This window comes from Canis lupus, chromosome 10 (assembly GCF_011100685.1).
Source record: "Canis lupus familiaris isolate Mischka breed German Shepherd chromosome 10, alternate assembly UU_Cfam_GSD_1.0, whole genome shotgun sequence".
NCBI classification, from domain to species: domain Eukaryota; kingdom Metazoa; phylum Chordata; class Mammalia; order Carnivora; family Canidae; genus Canis; species Canis lupus.
The window spans coordinates 51758391-51783307 of record NC_049231.1 but is presented as its reverse complement, the minus strand read 5'-3'; the positions used below and the strand labels follow the sequence as shown (position 1 = coordinate 51783307).

At 41.5% G+C, this 24917-nt stretch overlaps 2 long non-coding RNA genes across 6 annotated transcripts in view; one reads left to right on the top strand and one right to left on the bottom strand.

The window, feature by feature from the left end:
• Nucleotides 1-18996, top strand: part of LOC111097746 — a 36840-nt gene extending 17844 nt beyond the window's left edge. For both annotated transcript variants that reach the window (XR_005365964.1, XR_005365963.1), the window contains exon 3: nt 15363-18996. This is a non-coding gene — a long non-coding RNA (uncharacterized LOC111097746). The remainder of the gene's footprint in view (nt 1-15362) is intronic.
• Nucleotides 1-24917, bottom strand: part of LOC111097748 — a 101904-nt gene that overhangs the window by 69714 nt on the left and 7273 nt on the right. For 2 of the 4 annotated variants that reach the window (XR_005365969.1, XR_005365971.1), the window contains one exon: nt 20315-20364. This is a non-coding gene — a long non-coding RNA (uncharacterized LOC111097748). Of the gene's footprint in view, nt 1-9811; nt 10051-20314; nt 20365-24917 lie in introns of those variants that run through there. The other 2 variants (XR_005365970.1, XR_005365968.1) reach the window with 2 other exon arrangements.

Sequence of the window (24917 nt, the reverse complement as noted above, 5' to 3'; positions counted from 1 at the left end):
GGATTTGATTAGCTTAAGGAATTAAATATCATTGTGCCTACAAGAGGGTGGAGATATGACAAGACAGGAGACAAGGCTAAAGAGATTACATTTTATCCTCCCAGTAAGCAATGGGAGGCACTAAAGGACTGGAAACAATATTGTTAAACTAGCACATTTAATGTTTTCACGAGAGCTTTCATTAATTTCAAAAATATTCTGTGACCACCAAGCCCCTCCCTAGTCACATCCTCACACATAGGCTCTTCTAGTCCATTGCCCCATGTTCTACTATACCATATACCATTTTCTTTCCCAGCTAGTGGGCATTCCCCCCTCCCCCCATTCCTGCAGTCTTCTATGACCCTGGTCTTTATAACATCCCAGTGAGGTTACTTTAAGAGGTTAAAATGGGAGTGCCAGATGCTATGGTGATGTTACAATGGTCAGGGACAAGACAATGACTTAACTCTTGCTCTGTTAATTATCCCCATCTTCTCCCAACAAAGTTCTAGGGAGGTATTCACAAGGAATGAATGCAGAATGAAAATCAGAATACCATTTTATTCCTAAGCACACCTTGCAGTGCATAGCTCTGAATAAAAGCTAAACTGCACAAAGTTTCAAGATCCAAGTAGTCTATTTACTCCCTTCCTCCCAATTCTAAATATTGAAGGAAAAATGCTCAGACATGTCAACAGAGATTAAAAGAAAAAAACTGAGCCCATAAAAGAGAAGATCAAGGTTGAGTATGTTACCTTTTTGGGTACATTGATCACTTTCCCCCACTCTGAGGCTTACTCAAAGACCCCAGCTCTGATCAATCACCTTAGCAAAGAGGTTGTATTCAAAAGTTCAAGACTGACAGAAAGATCCCTCAACCTCATTGTCATATCTTAGGCTTTAACTTAATAGATGGTATTGACCTCCAAAGCTACTATCAATCATCAACAGGTCTGTCACTGGGGAGGAGGGGGTGTGTAGAGCCAGAAAATTCTCATAAATTTTGTATTTTTTTAATAAATTTTGTATTTAAAAGACTACTGTGAGTCAAATAAGAATAGCTCATAGGCACCTCAAAACTGGTTAGAACTCATCCTTAGTGCACTACCTCGCTCCCAGAAATCTTGAAGACTGGGAAGCCCGGGTGGCTCAGTGGTTTAGCGCCACCTTCAGCCCAGGGTGTGATCCTGGAGACCCGGGATTGAGTCCCACGTCAGGCTCCCTGCATGGAGCCTGCTTCTCCCTCTGCCTGTGTCTCTGCCTCTCTCTCTCTGTGTCTCTCATGAATAAATAAATAAAATCTTTAAAAAATAAAAAAAAATCAAATCAAATCAAAGTCCCTAAGGGATACATTTTTCTGGCCCAAGTGGCTTCTCGGGGCCTCTTTTAAAAAATAATAAATCTCACACACACAAATTCACATCCCAGTGATTACAATCTCTTATACAATCTTTCTTATAAGCCCAGATTGGGAATGGATTTTTTAAAAGTTGATTTAAGGGAAAAAGAAGTTTTAAATATGTTCTCTAGCACATGCTACCCATTAAGCATGACCAAAGTCTAAACTTCACTTCCCAATTTCTCCCCCAAATATTAACTCTAACACTGATTCACAATCTATCTTCTACCAATTGACAGTAAAATAATAATAATAATAATAGTAATAATGACTTCTTTCTCTAAAGGCTTTATAGTTAAGATGACTTTTTTTTAAATGAAGACTTCTGATGTAAAAATGCCAGCTCAAGTAGGAAGCACAGGTCAGACTAAAGGGGGACTGATCTGGCCACAGGAGTGATAGGCTCCCTTCTTTTCAGTCAGCCATGCCTAGGGAGAGCCCCAGTCACTTCCAGATGCCAGCTTTCCTGTGTCTCCTAAGGGGCAATCTTGAAATGATTATCTAAACATGATGATAAAGAATCAATATTTCTCTCTTCTTTTCCTGGAAATGATACAAAACTATCCAGAACTGGCAAGAACAAATCAAAAAATAAAGGCCATTTTCAGAAAAACCAGGAGACAGTTTAAACCTCAGGTCCCCACTCTCACTCCCACCCCTCCCCCAAAATATCCTAGAGCTTCAAACGATAGTTTTGACTGAGAAGGGGCCATGTAGGAAGGAACAGAAAAGATTCTGAAGAGGAAGACTCAGCTACAACTTCCAGGAGGTGTGAGACAAATTCTTCAAGCGAGGAATGTACAGTGAGGGACACAGACTACAATGTAAATGTTGTAGTAACTAACTAGTACTAGTGTAGTAAGTGTTAGTAATAGGAAGGATAGGGATATTTAAACTTTGAGACCCCAGAAACAGGATGCTTTGGTAAAGAATCACATCATGTTTTCAGTCTAGGTCTATGGCATCACAAGAAAATAGTTCTACACTAAAAATAATAGTAAATAAAGAATAAAAAGTCATAGATCAGACTGTCTTTATTGGGTAAAGTCTAAATTAGCTCACACACAAAATCCTAGATCATAAAATAAATAAAAGTCAACCAAATAGCTTTAGCTCCTCTCTTACATATTTAGTTGCTCCAGAATAACTTGCCACTTTTCAAGTGGAGTATTTTTAAAAGCATAGGACCTACACTAAGATAATGTAAGAGTTAAAAAAAATAAGAAATTATCAATAAAAGCAAGTGGCAATGAATATAGAACTGTGTTGCCATGAAGAAAAACTGATGGAAATCTAAAACACCTAATAAAGCAATTCCTCCTATTAAACAGGAGCACAAAGCACCAACACAAGAGCTCGGGGAATAAATGAAACAAGGAAAAGATTAAATATGGCCTGGTAGCATTCAGGAATGAAGTACAAGAAATAAAAATAAAGCCATCAGGGGCACCTGGGTGCCTCAGTGATTGAGCATCTGCCTTTGGCTCAGGTCATGATCCTGGAGTCCTGGGATCAAGTCCTGCATCAGGCACCCCACAGAGAGTCTGCTTCTTCCTCTGCCTATGTCTCTGCCTCTCTCTGTGACTCTCATGAATAAATAAAATCTTTAAATAAATAAAGCTATTATAGAAATAAAGGCAAAAATGAAAAGGGGGAAAAAAAGATGCCAGTGAACTCACTATGAGATATAAAGATGAGAAATGAAAGAGAAAGTGGAAGTTTAAAAGAATGAAAAATAAAAATTGAGTGCATTAACAAATGGATAATATCCAGGCTATCCATTAAAATACAACTGATTCACTCTCTGCGGCCCAGAAAACAAGTAACAACCCTCTTAGCAATTAGCCCAAAATAACCAGAACTTAATAACTTCCAGCTTCAATTTTTGCCTCATTTAGAAACCATCAAAGAAAGCCAAATATGCTCCCCAAGCCCATCACATAAGATGCCTGCTTCTTGTTAGTTCACCTAAGTTTCCTCCTGCCTAAACCCTCTTCCAATCAGGGCACATGTGAGGGCTTCCCTTTCTCTCCCCGCACCATAAAGCTTTCCCATTCCTCTGTCCAACTTTGAGTCTCTGTGAAACTCAAGTTGTCAACTTTCTTGTAGAGCAAGCTCCAAGTAAATAGTCTTTGTTTGTTCTCATTTGGGTGGTCTATTTCTACAATAAGATATACTTAAAAAATTTGAGTCTATCTATCGAAAGTATACACTGTATCCTAAAGAGAAGGGCCTCTTAACAGTCAATACTAAGATACATCCTAATAAAAATTCTGGACTTCAAAGCAAACTTTGGGGTAGTTACATAAAAAGACAGTCACAAATTCAAAACTAAAAACAACCTGGCCTCAAACTTCTTCACAGCAGTGTTCAATTGAGGGGCGGGGAGGTAGGGAAGAGCACAGAAGGACACATACGTGAATGAGAGGGAGTGGCAGAGGGAGAGAGAATCTCAAGCAGACTCCACACTGAACAAGCAGCCAGATGTGGCACTCAATCTCATGACCCCGAGATCATGACCTGACCAAAAACAAGAGTCTGATGCTTAACCAACTGAGCCACCCAGGCTCCCCTGTGTAAGCTTTTCTTAAGCAATTTAGTAGAAGCTTAACTTCATCCAAACAAGAAATTACTGTAAAAATCATAACACAACTAGTGGGGCATAGTCTCCACTGCTTCAATGGATTGTAAGACGAAAACAAAAAGGAGTATAAGATAACAGAACATGATGTTATATGTTGTGACCATGTGTGATCACAAACATCAACAGAGGAAAGATAAGTTGCGCAGACACAATGATGCTGAAGATAAAGGATATCACTTAAGCTTAAAAAAATTAAGTGACAAAGAACAACTTATACTCAGTACAGAGGCCAACAGTAAGAAAGCAACATTCAGATCAAATCACAACATGTAGTTGTAGTCTATGCTGAATATATATTCTCAGAAAGGTTAAAATGACAAATTAGGCAAATTCATACCACCCCCCCCCAAAAAAATCATAATCTGAATATTACACAAAATTGGACTCAGGCCAAAAAGATCCAAAGAGGCAAGATAGTATTTTTCTTATGCCAAAGGTGCAATCTCAAAGAAGATAATGTGAACATATATGAGCTCTAGAGTAATCCTCATAAAACAAAATCTCTGAGAGTTTTAAAAAGAAGTAGAGGGAGAAAGAGCACATCAGTCCCAGACTCTCATCTCAGTCCATAACAAACATAGGAAGGAAAATTAAGGTTATGAAAACTTATCTAATAAAGTAAATCTGATGGATTGTATGATATTTTATATAAACACTCATAGAATTTCTACTCACTCAATATAAATAATGTCTTTTTGTCAAGTACTTAAGACCCATAAAGTTGATCATTAAGTTACAAAGAGGTGAATAAATTTCCAAAGGTAGAAGTAGTATAAACAATATCTTCTGATTCCAATGCACTAAAAGAGAAGTTTTTTAAAATCTTTCTTAAACAATTCTTGCTTCAAGGTGAAAATACAAACTTAAACTTCAGACCATATAGAAAATGATTTTTTTAAAAACATCACACTGCATATCAGAACCAACAAGAAAAGTTAACACAGTAGTCAGAAGAATAATCATTGTCTTAAATACTTTTAGTTTATGAAAAGGACAAAGAAATATTAAAAATAAATGAAATCAGCTTCCACTTTAATAAAACCAAGTGAACTAGGAGAATGAATAATGACGAAATAAAGTGAATAAAGATAAAAAGATAAAACAAATTAGAAAAGAGAGGGCAATAGACTAGCAAAGAGTTCATTCACATTCTGAGAAGAAAAAAAAAAGACCTCTACATATCAATAAGAAACAACCCAATATTTTTTAACCCAATATTTTAAAAAGTATTCAAACAGTTACTTAACAGAAAAAATAAAAATGGCTAATAAATATGAGAAGTTACTTAATTTCATGAGTTCTTAGGGAATTCATATGACCACTTTGAAAAACTATTTTAAAATAATGCATCCAATAGAAAAAAAAAAAATGAAATGCACACACACACACACACCCGAAAATGAACGTATAACCATGTCCATATCAGCATTATTCAAATTACCCAACTGTACATCAACAAAGGATGGATGCATTTTGATGTATTCACACAATGAAGGATCATGAAGCAATCAAAATTAGTGAATTACTGCTACATGCAATAATATCTGAATCTCCTGTTTGAATCTCAAAGAGAAGCCAGACGCAAAAGTACACATACGATAGGATTTCATTTATAGGAAGCATATAAACAAGCAAAACCAATTTATGGTACTGTAAGTCAGAACAGTGGTTGCTTCGAGGAACAAGGAGTGAGGAAATGATTAGGGGTTAGGAGATACAGCCCTGGGCTACTAGTTGCATAGGGTTTCACTTTATTAGAACTTAGTTAAGGTACAAGCTTTCGATGTATGCATTTTTCAACATCTTTGTTATACTTGAAATTTTTACTTTTGTTTTAAAAAGAAAACTTCAGTCAAGAATATTTTTATCTGGAGGGCACCTGGGTGACTCAGCTGGTTAAGCCTGTGATTCTTAGTTTCAGCTCAGGTCATTGTCTTGTGATGGAGTCCTGCATGTTCATACTCAGCATGGAGTCTGCTTGTTCCCATCCTCCCCCTGCATTTTCCCATCCCCCTCACCCCGCTCCTCCACTGTTCACCCACTCACTCACCCAAATAAATAGATAGATAAATCTTGAGAGAGACAGAGAAATCAAATTGGCCAGTTCTTTGATCATGGACTTCTGATCTCCAGAACTCTGAGAAACTAATTGTTAAGTTACCCAGCGTGAGGTATTTTGTTTTTGCAGCCTGAGCAGACTAATAATACACTTGCCAATCTGGACAAGTATGTTGTTGTCAGATCACCGGTCAGCAAAAATCTTCCCTTGGTGGCATCTGCATTTTGAAAGAGTATACTTTGAGACCTATGGGTCTTCAGTAAACAAGAAGTTTGATCAATAATGGTGATTTCCAGGCACCATGACAGACCTTGCAGGGAGTCATGTGTAGTAAATGGACTGGTAATTTGGGGGGAGGACAGCTCAGAGAACCTTAGGTGTCCAGCTAAGAAGTGTAGGATTTATTTCAGACATGACAAATCACTGAAAGTTTTGAAGGAAGTATCATGACCAGAGCTTTACTTCAGGGAGATAACTCTGCCAGCAATGCAAAGGATTTTTATTATTACTATTAATTTCAGTGACTTTTATAATAGCTAGCATTTATTGAGCACTTACTCTTTGCCACGCACTCTATATGCATGGTCTCTATTCAATTAAGTGCAAGAAAATCTTGAGAAAGACTTTGAAATGGACCAAAAAGATCAGATTTTTTTTTCCAAGAGAAAACTAGGCATTATCTAGGTTATAATTTTTTTTGAGCTATTCTACAACTCTGTAAGGTATAGAAAACTGATAGCAAAGCAAGTAAGCTTGTCAATTGAAATGCAAATGAAGCGTGCCCAGTGGGATGCAACTGACTATTACCTTGTGGATAAACTCAGTTTGCACCTATGTTTAAATTCTTTCGGGCACTCTCTATTGCCTATATGTGTGGTTCTTTGAATTCTCCTTTAAACCAGTTCTATCATCTTACTGCTTGCTATGAGTTGCATAAAATCTTTGACACATTCATCTTATATTCCTATGTCCTAATTTTACCTTTTAGTAATTCTCAGAATTCTATGAAATTGGTACTATTATCATCTCCCAGCTAATGGAAAAAGAAACAAAGTCTTCAAGAAGCCAGGTGACCTACCAAAGTCACCCAGTGACCCTTGAACTAGGATCAAGATGGAAGGCTACTTGCCCTTTCAGACCACCAAATTGTCACCTTCACATCCGACCCCTGCAACTGGTCTCTCAAGTCCTCCCCATCACCTCTCTGCCTAGTGAGAAGTCCCTCCGTTATACCATATTGTTCTACTGTCTGAGCCATTCCCACCACTGTCTGAGCCATCTGACCAAGTTATCGCTGTAGGCCACTAGCAAAAATATAATAGCAAGAATTGATGTGCTGTGACTGGTATTTGGGGAAACAGTTTACATCTTTTCTGCATATGCTGTTAGTCACCACCTTTTGGGCATATATAAGTGGCGGTAGCCATGGAATAGGGGGAATCAATAGCAGAGGTGACCATTTACTCTGATAGGCTAACACGTTCCACCATCATAAGCCGAGACGCTGCTTCTAATAAGGGCCTTGGAAGTATTAAAGACCTTGTCCCCGATGGTGACTCACCACAGACTTCCACATACCCCCAGTACTATAGATATATAAAAGTACTGTCAGCCTTCCAAAATGAAATCATGATTACAATGACAATTCCTGAAAAGTACTTAATACTGTATGTTTTAAGCCCTTTCATATCTCTTACTATATAAAATAGTCTTGGGAAATAGGCCAAATTTATATTAAGAAGAAATTAAGTTTCACGGAGGTGAAGTGCTTTGCCCAAAATTCAGCCAGTAAGATATTGCAAAAACTGGATTCTCTCCTTAATTCAGAGAAAGTCCCTTTTCACTATCCCAGACTGCCCCTCTTCCATCATTTCCATCCACAGACAGACACACACATGATCACCCATACACAATATTAACCTTAGCCTGTCTCAGTAGGTCAGTATCTCCCACTCCCACCCTTAACACCAATCCTAAACCTCTAGACTAATTCCTCCTCCTTCTTTGGGGCTTACATGTCCCTTCTTTCACTATCCTGGACTAGATTAGTTATCCCCTTCCACTTGTTCCCATGGTGCCCTACACTGATAAATTTTAAGTTCTGTAAAGGCAGAAATATGACCCATGCAAGATGATCAATTGAGGACTACTGAGTGTTGAAAGAACCCCAGATATTGCCTTGGAACAGGGACAACCTCAGGCTTGGAATGTACATGTAAGCATTCTTGGATCTTCTCCTTGGAAATGTACATGTAAGTCAATAGCTGGCCTTGAACAAGGCTTTTAGTGAAACAGCCCGCAAGTCTTCTGAATTTCCAACAAGGCATGTTTACTAAAAGAAACTGGGATGTGCCCCCTCAGGACCAACATTTCCCCAGGCTCAAATATTCCCAAAGAGCAAATTAAGCTCTTCAGAAAAGGGTTTTTCCAGATTGCAGCCACCAAGAAGCCACTTAAGATTTCAGGGAAGTCAGAGGATAAACATTTTGCCCCTGGCTGTGTCACTAGTGAAATGGGATGAGTCAGACATCCTGCCTTGGCTGGGAAGGACCATATATTTGACCTGAATTCTCTTTCCTGCCTCTGAGATCTGGCTTCTGACTCTATAATCATCCCAAGTCTTCAGTAAAAATAGCTATGATCATTCAACTCTTCTTAGGTGCTAGACTCATCCTAGGTTCTCAGCACTTGAGAGGTACCAAATCATTAAATCCTCACAGCATTCTGATGAGGTAGGTACTATTATCATTTTGCTTTTACAGATGTGCAAACTGGGGCAAAGAGAGACTAAAAATCTACCAAGGTCACATACCTATTAAGAAGTAGAGCTGAGATTCATAGCTAACAGTCAGGCTTTAAAGACCAGTTCAAGTCCCACCAGCTCAGCACTACCCCCCAAGAAGCCTACCGAACCACCCCATCCCAGGTATAAATCCTTTCCTTCTGTTGACGTTCTCCAGGTTTTTTTTTTTTTTTTGGTACAGTTTATTTGGTAATTAATTCTCCATTTGGTGGTCTTGTATGGAAGTCAAGGCCAAAAGATGTGCCCTCTTCCACCCTCAGGTCCATCACGCATAGTTTTTTATCTTCACAAAAGGAACAGAAGGGCTCGAAGTTCAAGGGAAGATGGACCAGATATGCAAAAGAAGAGCTGGATTATTCCTGGCTGAGAACACCTGCCATACCACAGAAGAGGCTGGCTATATTCCTCAGGAAAAATCTCTACAAGATGAATCAGCAAGTTATCTCAGCTCTCTGAGGGGAGAGAAACTGCTTAGGTTTCTCATTGACTAAATACACACACACACACACACACACAAATAAAATCACATTCGTTGCCCTCTATTACATAAGATAAGAACCTTGAAGCACCACTAGGAGGCAGAACAAGGTTAAGCTCTGGACTCTAGAGCCTATTTCCTCATCTACGTTTGATAAATGCTTCATAATTAATGATGTGAAGATGACAAATCTCTATCCTATTAGGCTGATTCTTTTGCAGAAATCAATAATCTGTCAGAGGAAATCCTTTTGGGCAGAAGCTGTTTAATCATCTTCATTACCATCATCATTATTATCATGATAGATCGCATTTATTGAATTCTTATGTATAAGACAGTGTATATGAATTATCTCATCCTTATACTAGAAAAGCTTTATTAAAAATATTGGATGGCACAAAGCGCTGATCTTTTTTAAACATTAGACCAAGCCGGCACCTGTCCTCAGATAGTTTTACTTCAGGCAGCCCAGCAGAGGACCCACAGAAAGTAGAATAAAACTTCTGTCAAACAATATTGAAAAGGTTTCCACGGGATCCCTGGGTGGCGCAGCGGTTTGGCGCCTGCCTTTGGCCCAGGGCGCGATCCTGGAGACCCGGGATCGAATCCCACGTCGGGCTCCCGGTGCATGGAGCCTGCTTCTCCCTCTGCCTGTGTCTCTGCGCCTCTCTCTCTCTCTCTGTGACTATCATAAATAAATAAAAATTTAAAAAAAAAATTTTTTTTAAAAAAAAAGAAAAGGTTTCCACATAAATGATAGTGATTTATAATGGCCTAAGGAATAGATTCAAGTTGGTCCTCAGCTACTCATTAACATGTGACTACAGGCAAGTTACCTCATCTCTCTGAGCCTCAGTAACCCCAAGATAAAATAGGTATCTCATCAGAGCTGCGATGATCCACATATACGATGTCTGAGCACACATAACACGCTAAGCCCCCAGGAGAAGCTTGCTCCTCTTACCCACATGGTTACCCAGCACTTACCCCTTTACATACCAATACATTGCTGACCAATTTTAAGCAAAATCTAAAGGTCTTCCCTGACTTACTAAACAGAAAAAAAAAATGTATAGTTTTTAAACATTTCTTGATATCCCAAATCTTGATATTGATCTTCTTGATCGTAGCCTAATCTTGACACTGATTATTCTATGGTATCATAATTGAGTTCTAAGACCGTTTCTACACTGAGTGACCTCCAATTCTTGATTCTATCGTCATCTTCTCAGGAACTTCTCAGATTGTCAACCACAGATTTTTGTGTCCTCATTTTGTATCCTGCAACTTTACTGTGTTGGGGCGATTAGTTCTAATACCTTTTTGATGGACTTCTTAGAGGTTTCTATATACTACATCACCTCATCTGCAAATACTCAGCTTTTACTTCTTCCTTTCCAATTTAGAGGTCTTGGTTTATTTTTCTTGCCTAATTGCTCTGGCTAGGACTTTAAATACTACATAACTTTTTCCCCTGAGTCTGAATTACTCAGTTCTTAAGCTGTTAGGGTGTGGGAGTGGAGACAAAATAGGAGGCGGTTTTCTACTAATTCCCCTTTTCCCTCATGTTCCCAAATACATGTTGTGAATATCTGCAGCTGACACTGAAGTACAGCTCTGAAACCTTTAACAGTCTCCCTTTCAATGGCAGACAAGTCCTGGCTGAAATCCAAAGCAGAGATTTGTTGTGGGGGTTTTTCCCTCCCAAAATTCCTCATTTGAAGGGTTGTTTCCCTTCCTTCTTCAAATAAAACCCAGTAGGCCCAGTTAAAATCTTGCCTGGCCATGGAGCCTTCCCTGACCAGTCTAGTACATGCTGACTGGTCTTCCTTTGAACACCTAGCTCTCACTCTTTATGCCATGCAGCTCACAGTTACTCATCTAGCTCTTTGACATTACCTTGGCAAGGTTACCTCCAACTGCTATGTAATTCTTCAAGTGGGACCTTTCTTCGTCGTTCCCCCCTCCAACCACATATAGAGATTATACCACCTGCAAATTTTACTATTAATCTTCAATAATACATTTGTAGAAATGTCTGTACCACTCCAATTCCCACCATCTATTCTTAAGTAATGAAAACTTAGGACTTTCTGAATCAGTCTGTGCAGAGGGACACACCTAGATGGTTACACTCTGGGCAAAGAGAATTCCCCCAACTTTTGCCACACACATATATCCCTCACCTGGGGACCATAGCCAAAGGGGAAATTGCTGGCGGCTGAAAAGCTCTTGCCTCCAAAGAGTGTCCTGTCTCCAGCGCGGAATTATTCATCTGGTTTGGGTGCACAACTAACTCTGAATCAAAATAAAACTCCAGACTTCCAGAGTGTGAAGAGCTAATAAATCCTTAGTGAATAAGACTTCCTAAATTGAGTTTCTTTTACGAGGCAATCCATGAGCACTTCTGGCTTTTTCTACTGGAGCAGCAAACTGCAACTATAAATATTAACAAGATGGTAGATGGGACTAGAGACATGGGGGCAGAAAAATTGGGAATCAAACATAGTTCCTAAATAGGAATGGCCCAGTTTAGTGGGGTTCCTTCTCAGTGCCCCTTGCTCACTAATCCAGGCTGCTTTTAGGGAAATCCAAAAAAGACACTGCACTCTGATGGAAGAGGACAGCATTTCATTGTGCTAAAACCATAGAACCATGAGTATTATTAATTCCATGGTTGATTTTCAATTCTGTTGTTGAATCTGTCCCTAAGCCAGATTCTCCCACTACCTGGTTGCCTATGGAATGACATGTGTATATTTATGTGTGTATGTGTGTGTGTGTGTGTGTGTGTGTTGCCAGTTTGTCTTTGTTGATTTTAGTGAATAAACACAGGGCACGTGCACTTCTGAAAAGTTCAAATAATTTAATGGTTCTCATTTCAAATCATTCACCTGGCAATAGTTCTATAGCTGAAGTGAAAAGAGATGTAAAGAAGAAAAGAGGAAGAAAAACACAAGGCCAGTAACACAGAAAGATCAGAAGCAAGAGTTGAGTGTTTCTGAGTACCAAGTACTATTCTTCTGGAGATTTCCACAAAGTAATTTTACGAGAGTAATGGCCAGAGAAAGGTAGTTATTTGCCCCATGGTTTACATGAATTATATCAATCATGTTGGTATTACTCCCACATTTTAGATGTAATAACTAAGGCCCTGGGTGGCAGGCGGTAGGGGGAGACAACTTGTTCAAAGTTTTACAACTTGCAATTTAAATGTATAGATTCAAGCCTAGGTTACTTCATTCCATGGATAGGGTTACTAACTCCTGTACGGTGCTACTTTCCACTACCAGGAACCAATACACCAAAGCACAGAGGTTCTGAAGGAGTTTATAAACCTCTTCAGAGTTCTGTATTGAGGCCCTCACTCAGAGAGTGGAGCACTCTGCTAGACAGTATCTGCAATGCAGGGGAAGGTTTTTGGCAATGAGAACATCCCTGGAATTTGCTTTCCCCAGGAGTCCAGCAACCTGCACTTGTCCTTGGGCCCTGCCCCCCAAGAGCTGCATAGGCTCAGCCCATCTGTTTTTAAGACTGTTCTTTAATCTCTACACCCAACATGAGGCTTGAATTCACAACCCCAAGATCAAGAGTTGCATGGTCCACTGAGCCAGCCAGTCAGGCACCCCTGTCAGCTCATCTTTATATTCAACTTCAACAGGACACAGTGATATATCGAACTAGGGGCTGAGAAAAAAACTGAGTCAGGGCCATGAAGGAGGATGTGCCTTGGAGGTTCCAAAGTGTGACTATAAGGGGCAGCATCCCAGGAAACCCCATTCTGCTCTTGGGGGAGTACTCTGCCCTTACCAAGTGCCTATGGGTTGTAGATTTGGGCTAAGGTCGATCCAAGGTTTATATCCAATTCCTAGGGAACATCAAAGCCTTGGCCAAAGGATTCTATCACCACATGGGACAGCAGGTGCCCTTTCCTCCATCTTCTTTTCTTTTTTTTTTTTTTTTTTCCATCTTATTTTCCACCCCATCCTGCCCTTCTCATTTTTGCCCTTCTTAACTGTGCCTCCTCCAACCCCTTACTGCTTTGTGTGATAGGTACCCTCATATGAACTGCTGTAAAGTCTCCTGGGCCTCCACTCAGCAAAAGCAGCCTACTTGAAGAACAACAGCCAGATTCAGATGGCTCATGCGTAGGCTATTAAAATAGCACTTTCTGCTGCAGTTTTGATGAAGGTGCCATAGACATCACAGAGATCAGAATATCAAAGGAGGTGGATGGCAGACCTCCCAAGAAGACATGCATAGTTTAAGAATTTACAAAGGGAATGAGGAAGAACCTGGTCCATGATGCATGGAACCCTCAACAAAATCAAGGATACAAAATTGGGTTAGAGAAGAATTTTAAAGAGAAGCTGATTGAGAAATTTCTTTAGAGAGGGGTTGTGGGCTGCAATTCCCCACCCCACTCTCTGTTCAGAGATAGGGATGTGCTGTCTCTAACAACTCACTAGAAAAAAAGCTCTAAGCAACCACTGAGGAATCTCTAAAGTGTTATTTCTCCAACTAAAGGATGCTAAAGACAGACTCCTGATTCACCTCTAGGAAGATTATGAGGACTGCAGACTGCGGTCTGATGCCTGCCCAGGAAATTTTGAAGTTGAGAAAAGAGCAACTGCTTGGTGAGAGCCGAGAGAGGCTGCTGCCTTGGGATGAGCCTGTACTTCCAAAGAATACAGCTCTCCCCATGAACCACATGTGTCCTACCCAACAAAGAAAATGGACATGAGTTCATCATGGACACTGAGACGTATGCTTATAAGGATGGGGAGACCTCAGCTGAAAGACACGGAGGTGTACTCAATGTCTGGGAGCGAAGGAAGGAACTCCAAAGGAACACCTGGCCTAACAGGATAAGGAAATGGGGCCCAGCAGGGAAAACTCAAAGAACCTACAAAGAGTATCCTCAACAAAGACTTCTTTAGCCACTTTCCAGACCAGAAAAAAACCTCAGCCAATGAAAAGCAGCTATTACTTCCCCTCTTCTCTAACCAGTTCCCAGGGGATCAAAATAGCAATCAGAAGTTGAGGGAGAGAGGAGAAGCATAAGGCAAGGTCCTCATTCCCACTTGAAGACTTCCAGGGTGAGGCAGGTCCAATCATGGGGCTTAAGGGCAGGGAAATATTTCATGTTAGTCAAGTTTGGAATTTTAAGATTTATTTTTGACTGATTATTCTAATTCCTGAATTGAGTTGCATAACTGATAGAGTCCATTGGACTGCATTTCCTAAGAATGAGTGTAAAAGCCACCGAGCCTGCCAGAGTATTCCTTCAGGGGCAGAGAGAGATCTCCACTCCCCCACCTCCAACCAAATGTAGTGTTCTCTTTCCCACACAAGCCCTGCTTTTTCCTCATACTGGTTCTACATCAAAATAATATACCCACAATCAGGTCCTCCTGGACAGATAGAACAAAATGGCCCAATGGGTTCTTTCTCCATTCCGAACAAGGTCTTTTGTCCATTATCCTCCACGCCCCCATCCCCTAGAGTCCCCACCACAAACACACCACCTGACAGCAGTTTAGTGAAGAGCATTCATGGAGACAGTTCCCACCTGGAAGGTCAACGGGGGCACTGAAGACTCTAATTTCCCCATTATGCTTTCAAAGTCCTTGTTGGGCTCTGTGGAGACACTTCCCAGGAATCCCCTGGCTCCTAAAATCTCTCTCCTTCATCAGCCTGTCCCATTATAGAAATTGCATTATTGCTTTGTCATTGCCACATGTTAACATTAAAAAATATTCTAAGAAAGGTCAGACATTTTATGTTCATCACTCACCTCTTACTGTTAAGTTTTATATTTCAAAAAATGTTAATGTGTACTCCTTTTTGATAAACACACATTTTATGCATGACTATTTATTATCACAAGTATCACGACTGAAACCAGCCAAAATAATTTTAATATTGAATATGCTTTTTAACAGAAATACACTCCCCAGAAATTCTGATTCTTCCATCCTATCCCATCCCTTACAGGTAACATTTCGTTGTTCAGCTGGAGATTAGAGCAGGGTGAAAGGAGCTTTGAAACCAAACAGTCCAGGACCTCTTGCCAAGCTGCATAGATAGCCCTAGGCGCATCCCTACTTTCTCTGGGCCTGCTTTCTCATCTGGAAAAACGAGATAAAAATAACTACCCTGAACGTCTGCTGTGAAAAGTGAACCATCACCAGAAGATGCGTCAAGAACAGCACTGCACACACTGGGTGTTTCGTATCATTTACTGCAATTTGTAGGAGGGACTACACAAGCTTCACCAGCAGGCTCTCACATACCAGGAGAAGCAAAAAAAGCTGAAGGATTAAGGACCCCAAAAGATATGCCTTGAGGTGAGCTGGGATATTTCCCAGAGGCACTGAGGATATTGTGTAGTCCTGCTGCCATGTGCTTGGGGTGTGCAGACCCAACAGTGGGCAGTGGCCTCTGAGCAGAAGCTGTTTCATCTTTACAAGCCTTGGGATTCGAGGAGAGAATTACCCACCACCCCCCCCCCCCCCCGCCAAAATCAGCGGTAATCCCAGTCCCACTTCACCCAGGCTAACCCTCAAGGCAAGGCGTTGTGGGGAAATCCTAAAGTACTAGGTCATGGAGAGAGGCAAGAGGAAAGCCCCCAAGACACCCTTTATGTCAGTTTGAGTCCCGCCCAAGCCCCTCTCCTCCTGTTGGCACTGTCCCCCACCCCTACCAACCAGACCCACACAGAATTAATTTGAGTCACACAAAGCCAGTCTTGTCACACTCCGGGCTAGGAACGGACAGGCATGTTATCTGCAGCCAGCTATTTACAGGCACTAACAGGAAGGTTTCCCTCTATCTCTGCCATCTTCCCTTATCAAACAGCCCAGGCGGCAGCTGCAGCAACCCCAGCAGGAGGCCTCCACCAGGCTCTGGATAAGCCCGGCCCTGCTGGCACATTCCTGTGCCTGGATGGGAGTCTGTCCCACAAACTGCTTAGGGCTCCAACGCTAAGGTCTCCTCCTTCCTAAGGAGGTGCGGGGATGGGGAGGGAGGGTGCTGGGGAAATGCAGAGGAAAGTAGCAGCAGCTCATCCCCTGATGCCCTGGCACTGAGAAAAGAAGCATGAGCCTCAGCTTTCCAGGAGGTCCTGAGTAGGGGAGGCCAAACCCATTACTATTCTCAGATAGAAGTTGGGGGGCGGGAGGGGGTCCTGAGGTACTTTCTCAGCCTGGCAGTGAAAGCCAGCTTCTCTCTTTACTCCCTAGTTCCCAGCCACTGCAGAGAGCCCCTCTCTCTCCCCTTCAGTGGAGAGAAGCTTCTAGATCCCACCTCTGCCCTATGCCTCTCATTTCCAGCACCATAACAGACATTATCTTATTTAAGGCAAGGTGGGCATTTTCTGTATTATTACAAAAGCTTTCAACACAGGCATAATTACATATATTTTACATTTGGGAAAAATGAAGGTTGCCCATGTTAATTAACATGCCTAAAATCACAAGTTTAGCAAGCAGTGAAGATTTTAACCAAGCTTGCCTGCCTGCAAAGTCAGCGTTCTTTATTACAACAAAGCATCCTTATACTAGCATATAGACAAGAACATGGGTGACTATGGCTTCCAGGTACAAAACAGGAATACCCACTCCTCTCTTTCTCCAGGAAAGGCTCTCTGAATTGACAAGAGCACTTTGGTACCATGGGTCAGGTTGGGGAACTCAAACTGCCGGGCCCATGACACAAATAACCGCCACCCCACCTTCCCTAGGATACAGCCATTGCTGGGAAATGGCACTCAACATGAGGCTCCATCTTACCACCACAAACCTTATATGGAGCCCCATGCCCAGAAGCAGGGCAAGTCTATAAGCTCTATTATAAGGGGTGCAGCCTAATCAGCAAGTCTTAAAGCCCATAATTGGGGCATTGTCCTCCCATTGGGGCCAGGCGTTGTGTTTTCAAAAATCTTCTGCTAAAATCCTAGGGTTCCCTAGCAAATGAGTTTCAGAAGCTTCCTTCCAAACCTCAGTAGAAGAGGCCTAGGAAAGCATGTTCAAAAACAAACAAACAAACAAAAACAAACAAAACAACAAACAAACAAGCAAACAAAAAAAACCCCTGCTCATTTCAAATCCATGAGGTTGCCAAGCCTTGGACTTGCAGCCCATATTATTAGGCCACAATATGGTACTGAGTGGAGGACATGTGGCAAATAAAAGGGGTCTAAGGTTGCATAAGGAGAAACTAGGAGGTCATAGTCACATCCCTGGTAATGTCAATGATGTTGGCGTGGCCTGTGCCCCATTAGGCTTAAACAGCAACAGGATCCCAATGAAATTCACTCCCTTTAGCAATAGATTACTATTCACACTGTTTACTGGACTGTGCTCTACCTCTCCACCCAAGTCACTGGGACCCAGAAAATGCATTGGGAGGGGCCCTTATAGACTTTATGTAAATCACCTCCAGTCTTCCTGGTGCTAAAAAACTCAGAGGTGACCTTAAAGACAGTTGTTAGAGAGCCGCCACATAGCACAACTATGATGACACAATTCCCATCAGACTCTACATTAATGGCACCCCCCTAGAGTTGTGCAGTGCACAGTCTGCACAGCAAAATACTTCCAGCCTTATCCATTCTCCTCCTCCTTTCTGCAGGATGCAAGCTTATTCTAATAGAGAGGACTTTGCTCACTAGAGAGAGATGAGGTGGCAACATGAAGTGAAAATTAGGCAGCATCCCAGAAGAAAAGAAAGCTCTCCTCTCCATTCACCCCAGGTAACACTTTTAGATACACCATATTGAAACTGAGTTAGCAGTTCACAAATCTGTTCCCCTTGCCAGATTATGAATTCCTCAAGGTCAGAGACTATACCCTATCCCAGCACCTGGCACAGAAACTGGGACATAGTAGGTGTTCAATATCCCTTTGTTGACAGATAGATGGATGAGTGAGCAGATGCATTTGTTTACAAATATGCTGAGTGCCTCTTCTATATCAAGCACTGTTCCAGGCACAGGCAATGCAATAGTAAATGAAATAGGCAAAAATTCTATCCCTGCCCATGTGGAACTTATATTCCCAGAAACTGAATGAGTGAATAAAGAAGTAAAAGCACTGAAAAATATAGGACTTCAGGAGATGTCTGTATGATAATGGTTGACAGCTACTGACTGCTAACCTCATGTCAAGGGCTGAAGCCTCATACTCTAGGAGACAGTATGATGAACCTTTCAAGAGCATAGCCATAAAAGTATATTTTCAAAGCCATGCTCAACTCTGCCGCTTGCTAACTCTGTGACCTTGGGAAAGTTACTTAACCCCTCTGAGCTTTAACTTCCTCAGCTATCAAATGGGGATAATACAGTTATTGCAAGGATTAAATTATATAATTCTCATAGAGATCACTTAGACTGGTTCCTGGCACACACTAAACATCCATAGGTGAAGAGCTATTGTTACTATCTCATTTAACTCTTCCATCAGCCCTATGAGACAGGTACCATCAGCATTTAGGTAATGCAGAAATAGAGGCTTAGAGAAATAAAAGATGGTATCTAAAATCACACAAATGGGGATGCCTGGGTGGCTCAGTGGTTTAGTGCCTGCCTTCCGCCCAGGGCATGATCCTGGAGCCCCAGGATCAAGTCCCACACTGGGCTCCCTGCATGGAGCCTGCTTCTCTGTCTCTGCCTCTCTCTTTCTCTGTGTCTCTCTCATGAATATAAATAAAATATTTTATAAATAAATAAATAAATAAATAAATAAATAAATAATCACACAGATGGAAAGTGGTGAAACCAGATTCAAATCAAGGCTATTCAATTCCAAAGTCCATGCTATTAACCATAATGACTTGTGCAATGACCAGCCTTGCCAGGGTACCTAGAGGGGCTCTGAGAAGAGTCTCTACCAAAATATCTCCCCATGAGCCAACCACAGTGCCTGTAAACCCTTGGAGGTAAAGCATCTCACTCTAAGTTCCTTCTATAAAGAAAGGGCTCCCTACTTCCCCACCAGCTATAAAAGGATCATCAGAGAATGGAATTCTGGGGTTATTGACTTTTTTCTAAGTTTTGTTTTGTCTTGGGGAGTTGTACTGCAGACCAAGATATCAACTGGGAAGATGAGGCTTGGGCAGGAGCTACTCCAAGTTGGGAGCAGAAAGGCTCAAGAAGGAGTGGTTATAGAAGAAAATCAACACAAGGGCACCGTAGGTTGCGGGGTGTCATACTTTAATATAATCTGGACCAGAAGGAAAAGAAGGTAGACATGGGGAGGTGTTGGTGCTACTGGGATTCATGTGGGCAGACTCAATGCAAGTGTGGCCCTTACAAATTGCTCTCAGCTCCCTAAAATGACTTCTAAGCAGAGAAGAAGTGAATTTTCCACCCTGCTATAGACACAAAGCATCCTGACCTTCCATTTCTGGTGTAGCAGGACAGGGACCTGGGGCACGAGTGAGTTGGAGACTGAGCTGGCCCAGCCCTCATCCTCATCAAAGTGGAGTCAAAGTATACCTTGAACTCTTAAGAAGGCTGAGGTACCATAGGCCAGTGATTTAACTCCACAGAGAGGAGAAAAGAAAAGGTGGGAGGATAGAGGAGGGAAGAAGAAAGATGAAGAAAGGGATAGAGAAAGACCTCCTGCCATCCCAGACCTAAGTAAAAGGCCAAGCAGAATTTTATCCTTCTGTTCCTTTAGGTGACTTCACCCCTGCACATTCTCCCTATTATCCTGTGAAATGAAAACTATCCACAAAATAGCTCATTCCCTATATCCCCTAAACTAGACTCTCTCTGCTCATAGATCAACCATCCATATTAAAGATATCAATCACTGTATTTTCCATGGTCAAGGAAATGATCATGTTGTAGACTCAGGGGACAAAACATAAGGATGGAATTGCTAAGGGACAGAAAAAAGGTGGGAATGCCTAAAGCTCACTGCTATGGCTTATAAAACACTTACAGAGCTGACATCTGATCCCTGAAGACTCCTCAGCATTATTTCCCCAGGGGCTGCAAAAGTAAGGAGAAAAGGTCCAAACATCAGTTTCAGGGTTTAATGATGCTTGCCAGTTTTGCTCCAAATAAAATTTTCTTTAATATCAACTGGGTGTTAAGATTTATCAGCAGTGCTAAAAAGTCTCTGTTCTTTAGCCCATCCTACAAAAGCTATTCAATAAATATTGCAGAGGTTACGGGTGGGTGAGTGAGTGGGCAGGCAGATGACAGGATGGATGGATGGATGGATGGATGGATGGATGGATGGAGAGGTAGATGGATATGGATGGGTCAGTGGATGGATGAGTGGGTAGAAGAGTGAGGGGATCTCTATACCATGTATAAAGATTCATCCTTTGCTTTCAGACAGGTCTACTTTGAAATAGTGGGCATTAGGAATTGGTGGATAGCATTGGAAGTGGTACCAAAACTAATGTAGCTTTTTATGTCACCGGAGCATATTTAGACTAACCCATCAGTCCCATATAAGGACTCAATAGTTTCTCATCAAGTCACATTTTTCAGATATTCTTTTACCCTCTCTGCACTCCCTCCATCGGATATCTAATTTCCTCCCACAGAGAACACCACCTGCTAGAAGACAACTCCAACATCCCCACCCCCAGCTCTAACCTCTGTCCCGATCTCCATTGTTTCTCCAGCTGCCTATACCATGTGTTCATTTGCAAGCCCTGTACCACTTCAGTTTCATGCCTGTGTAAATGCTGCACCTCCTCTCCCCACCTCAGTCCAACTCCTTTATCGAACTCCCATGTCTCTAAAGACTTAGTGTCTCCATTCTCCAAAGTTTTAATAATAAACTTAAAATCAGTTTTTATTATTTCCTTCCCTCCATATGTGATCAATCACCCTGTCATTTTATCACAGTATTACAAAAGCCTTTTGAAAATGCTCTCAGCCTCTGATTTCTCCTCTCTACAATCAGTGCTGTGCACATATTTTTTCATTCATTTATTCATTAATGCTACTCAAAGTATTCGTGCATCTATAAGCTCAGTGCTGAGCTCTGCATTAAGGATTCAAGGATGAATCAAGCACAGTCACTGACCTGAAGTATCTCAAAATCTCAGTAAATACTTCATAAAGTAATACATTGACTATATCCATTCCTTCCTCAAAAATGTTGGCAGCTCCTTATTGTCTGGGATCCATAATCATTGCCCAAAATCTGTCTTGTCCTTGGCCTTGGAGGCTGGTTTTTAGTGTAAATTCAATTCAGTGCTTACAGAATAATTACTGTGAGTTGTAACCAGCCATTTTGGAGCCTAGGCCCCTGCTCTATCTCTTCTCTTCTCAAAATTATGATGCTGAGACTTGGGATGCTGACTTGGGGCTCAAAGAAATAGCAGAATTGGATAAAATTAAAATATTGGTGATAAATCAGATAGTCTCCTGGAGCCAGGAATGCTGATGCTGAAAGGACAGAAAAAAAGAAGACTAATAATAATAGTAAAAATGCTCTCCTGAAATAACAGAAATCAGGAAGCTCAACCCCCAAGTTAGCAGTTCTGGCACTTCTGAACCACACCGGGCACAGACCCTAGGATGACCTCCATGATCCATCCTACTTACCATTCCCTCTGATAGGAGCCACAAAGAAAAGTTCTCAATAAAAAAAACATATGCATGAATGGAAAAGGATGGAGGAAAGGAAAAGAAAAGGAATTGAAGAAAAAGAAAAGAAGGAAGAAGGGAAAGAGAGTTGACACTGTATGAAGACACAGTAAACTAGAGAGGTAAACTGATCTTTTCAGAGAGAATTTCCAGTCTCTACAAAAAGCATTCTCTCTCTACCATTGTGAAACTCAAATCCCACAAATCTTACAAGAGAGCATTACAGAGGAAGGGAAAGTCAGAAAGAGACATAACAGAAAATATGAACTGTGATAGGCTAAAGCCCTGTTCGCTACACTCTGGATTTTAAGCTGGGTTAGGGACTTTGGAGCAGGAGATTCTCCAATGGCTGTGACTGAGACCATCCACAGGAGGGAGGAGAAGCCAACTTCAAGAAATAGACGGGCAGCACAGGTGTGCTCATGCCCTTCCTGAATGGAGCACAGGCACCAGGCCCAGATCAAGGCAAACTCGGATGATTTCAGTCATAGGAACATAGAAAGTTAGAACTAGAAAAGATCTTTGCATTATATCCGAGGAACCAGCAGCTGATGGATGCTGACATATGAGGATGGGAGCCCCAGCCTGACTGACTGCCTGAGGCTCTGGAACCAGTCTTTTCTATTCTGGATTATCTTCCAAAAAGAAATCAATCTAAGAGAATAATTTACTTAATCTTTCTTAAAGGTAAATATTAGCAAAAGGTTTGGGTTTCTTGACCCTTTATATATTTAAGATATCTTTACTCCAATCAGATACTGGTAGATTTTTAAAGGGTCCTGGGAGAGGATGGGGACTCTCACTAGAGATAGAGGCTCCTGAGTACCTGAGGAGGAAAAAAAAAAACAAAAAAACAGAAATAAAGGTGGACAAGACCACAGGCTGGCAAGAATGATGGAAACCCTAGCCACATGTTTGGTTGCTGGATCCCAAAGATGTCTCTGATTCTCTCTGAACCCCAGGTTTCCTTTTTATAAGTTAGGATCCACTTACCTTGCCAGATGGTTAAAGGCATTAACTAAGACAATGTACCTGACAATGTGCCTTATTACTTCTCTTCCATCCTTTTCTCTACTTGATTTGAGAGTTTCCTTCAAGTCTAGATGATTTTTTTACTAACTTGTTGCCTATTAAATATTGACGAGACTGCCCAGTGCCAGAGAAGGTGATAGATTTAATTTTTTGCTTCCCAGCTGCAATTTCTGTCTCGGGGAAGACAAAGAGAGAAAAAGAGGAGGCTAAGGTTCTGTATCATCTGTTGAGTTGGTAATGGAACCAGTGATGGAGTATTCCACAGCCAACTGGCTACTCCTTTGATGATCCGTCCTTACTGCCTTCTGCCTCAACCCAGCCTTCTCTCCTGGGAACTACCTTGACCTCTGACTAGGAAATCTGAATTCTGGTCCAAGCTCTGCCCCTGACTTGGTAGACAATCCTTAGCAACTTATTTATCCTCTTAGAACTCCTCTTCCCGGTGTGTGAAATGAAGATAGTAATACATCCTCATCCTCCGTGCAGCACACCACACAGAGTGGCCACAAAGATCACTCAAGACAATAGATTTTAAAGCTAAAAATGCTTTACAAACATAAAACCTGATAAATACAATGTTTATTTGAATGGCTTTAGGGAAGTCATGAAAACAATTTGTTGGGAGAATCCTGACTTCAAGAGAAGCCTGTCCTTATGAGCTGAAAGAAAGAAAGGGATGCGCAGGGGCAAATCCCACCCCATATCTTGAGAAACTGCCCTGTTTCTACGTGTGCCTGGAAGGATTGGGAGGATCAGAAGAAATGTGTATATTTACAAGCTCAGCAAAGAGAAAAATGCCACCATGAAAGAGGGGGAGGGTAATATAATAAAACAATACAGAGTGTCCTATAACCACGGAAACAGTAACAATGCTAAAACAGAAATAGCTTATTAAGTTAAAACAACAGTAAATCTGTCAGAACAACCCATACTAACTCTCATCTTATGATAGTAAAAAGCCTCTTCCAGGCCTATCGTCTTACACTGCCATTAAACTAACAGTTTTATAAGCTAAATCATTGCCGATTCTTGTTCAATTCCCCGAATGAAATCTAGTTAAACTCTTAATTTGGGAGATACATCTTTGCAAGTGACAGATCCTTAATGGACAGTTCCCAAAGCCTGACGATTTGGGAATGAAGGAAACCAAGGCGTAGAAGCACTGAGCCCAACAGTTGGGATGTGAAAGCCTGTCTAGATGTGACCACTTGTGACCACACGGAGGGGACCATCCCCAGGCCCCTTCTGACCAAGGAATAGCATAATAACAGGGAAACTGGTATTTCCCTCCTCCAGCTAAGAGGGTTCATATCTCAGGGGAAGTTGAAGTTCAAACCAGCCAATGCTATTCCCTTATTGGAAAGTCAGGCCTACAGTCACTATAAATCCCCACGCCCACTCAGCACTGTATACCAAGCAGCACATAACTAAGGGAATTTAGTATGCCCCTGCTGGCTAAACCTTGTCTCTAAGTGGACTGCTTACTTGCTATTTTTTTAATATTTTATTTATTTTTTTTATTTATTCATGAGAGACACAGAGAGGGAAAGAGAGAGGCAGAGACACAGGCAGAGGGAGAAGCAGGCTCCATGCAGGGAGCCCAACATGGGACACGATCCTGGGTCTCCAGGATCACACCCTGGGCTAAAGGCGGCGCCAAACCGCTGAGCCACTCGGGCTGCCCACTTACTTGCTATTTTGTTTGTTCACAACTTGGTACTGACAGTAATTATGGTTTTCCACTACCACATCTTGGTGTTTTCCTTGCAGCAAGCCTGCCTTCTTGACCCATGCAACCCCAGGAGCCTCTGTTGTCTCTGCCCACTGAGAGACTGGTTCCCTTGTTCCCAGGATTACCCAGATCTGATGTGGGGAGGAGGTGCCTTAGTGTCTGCTCAACA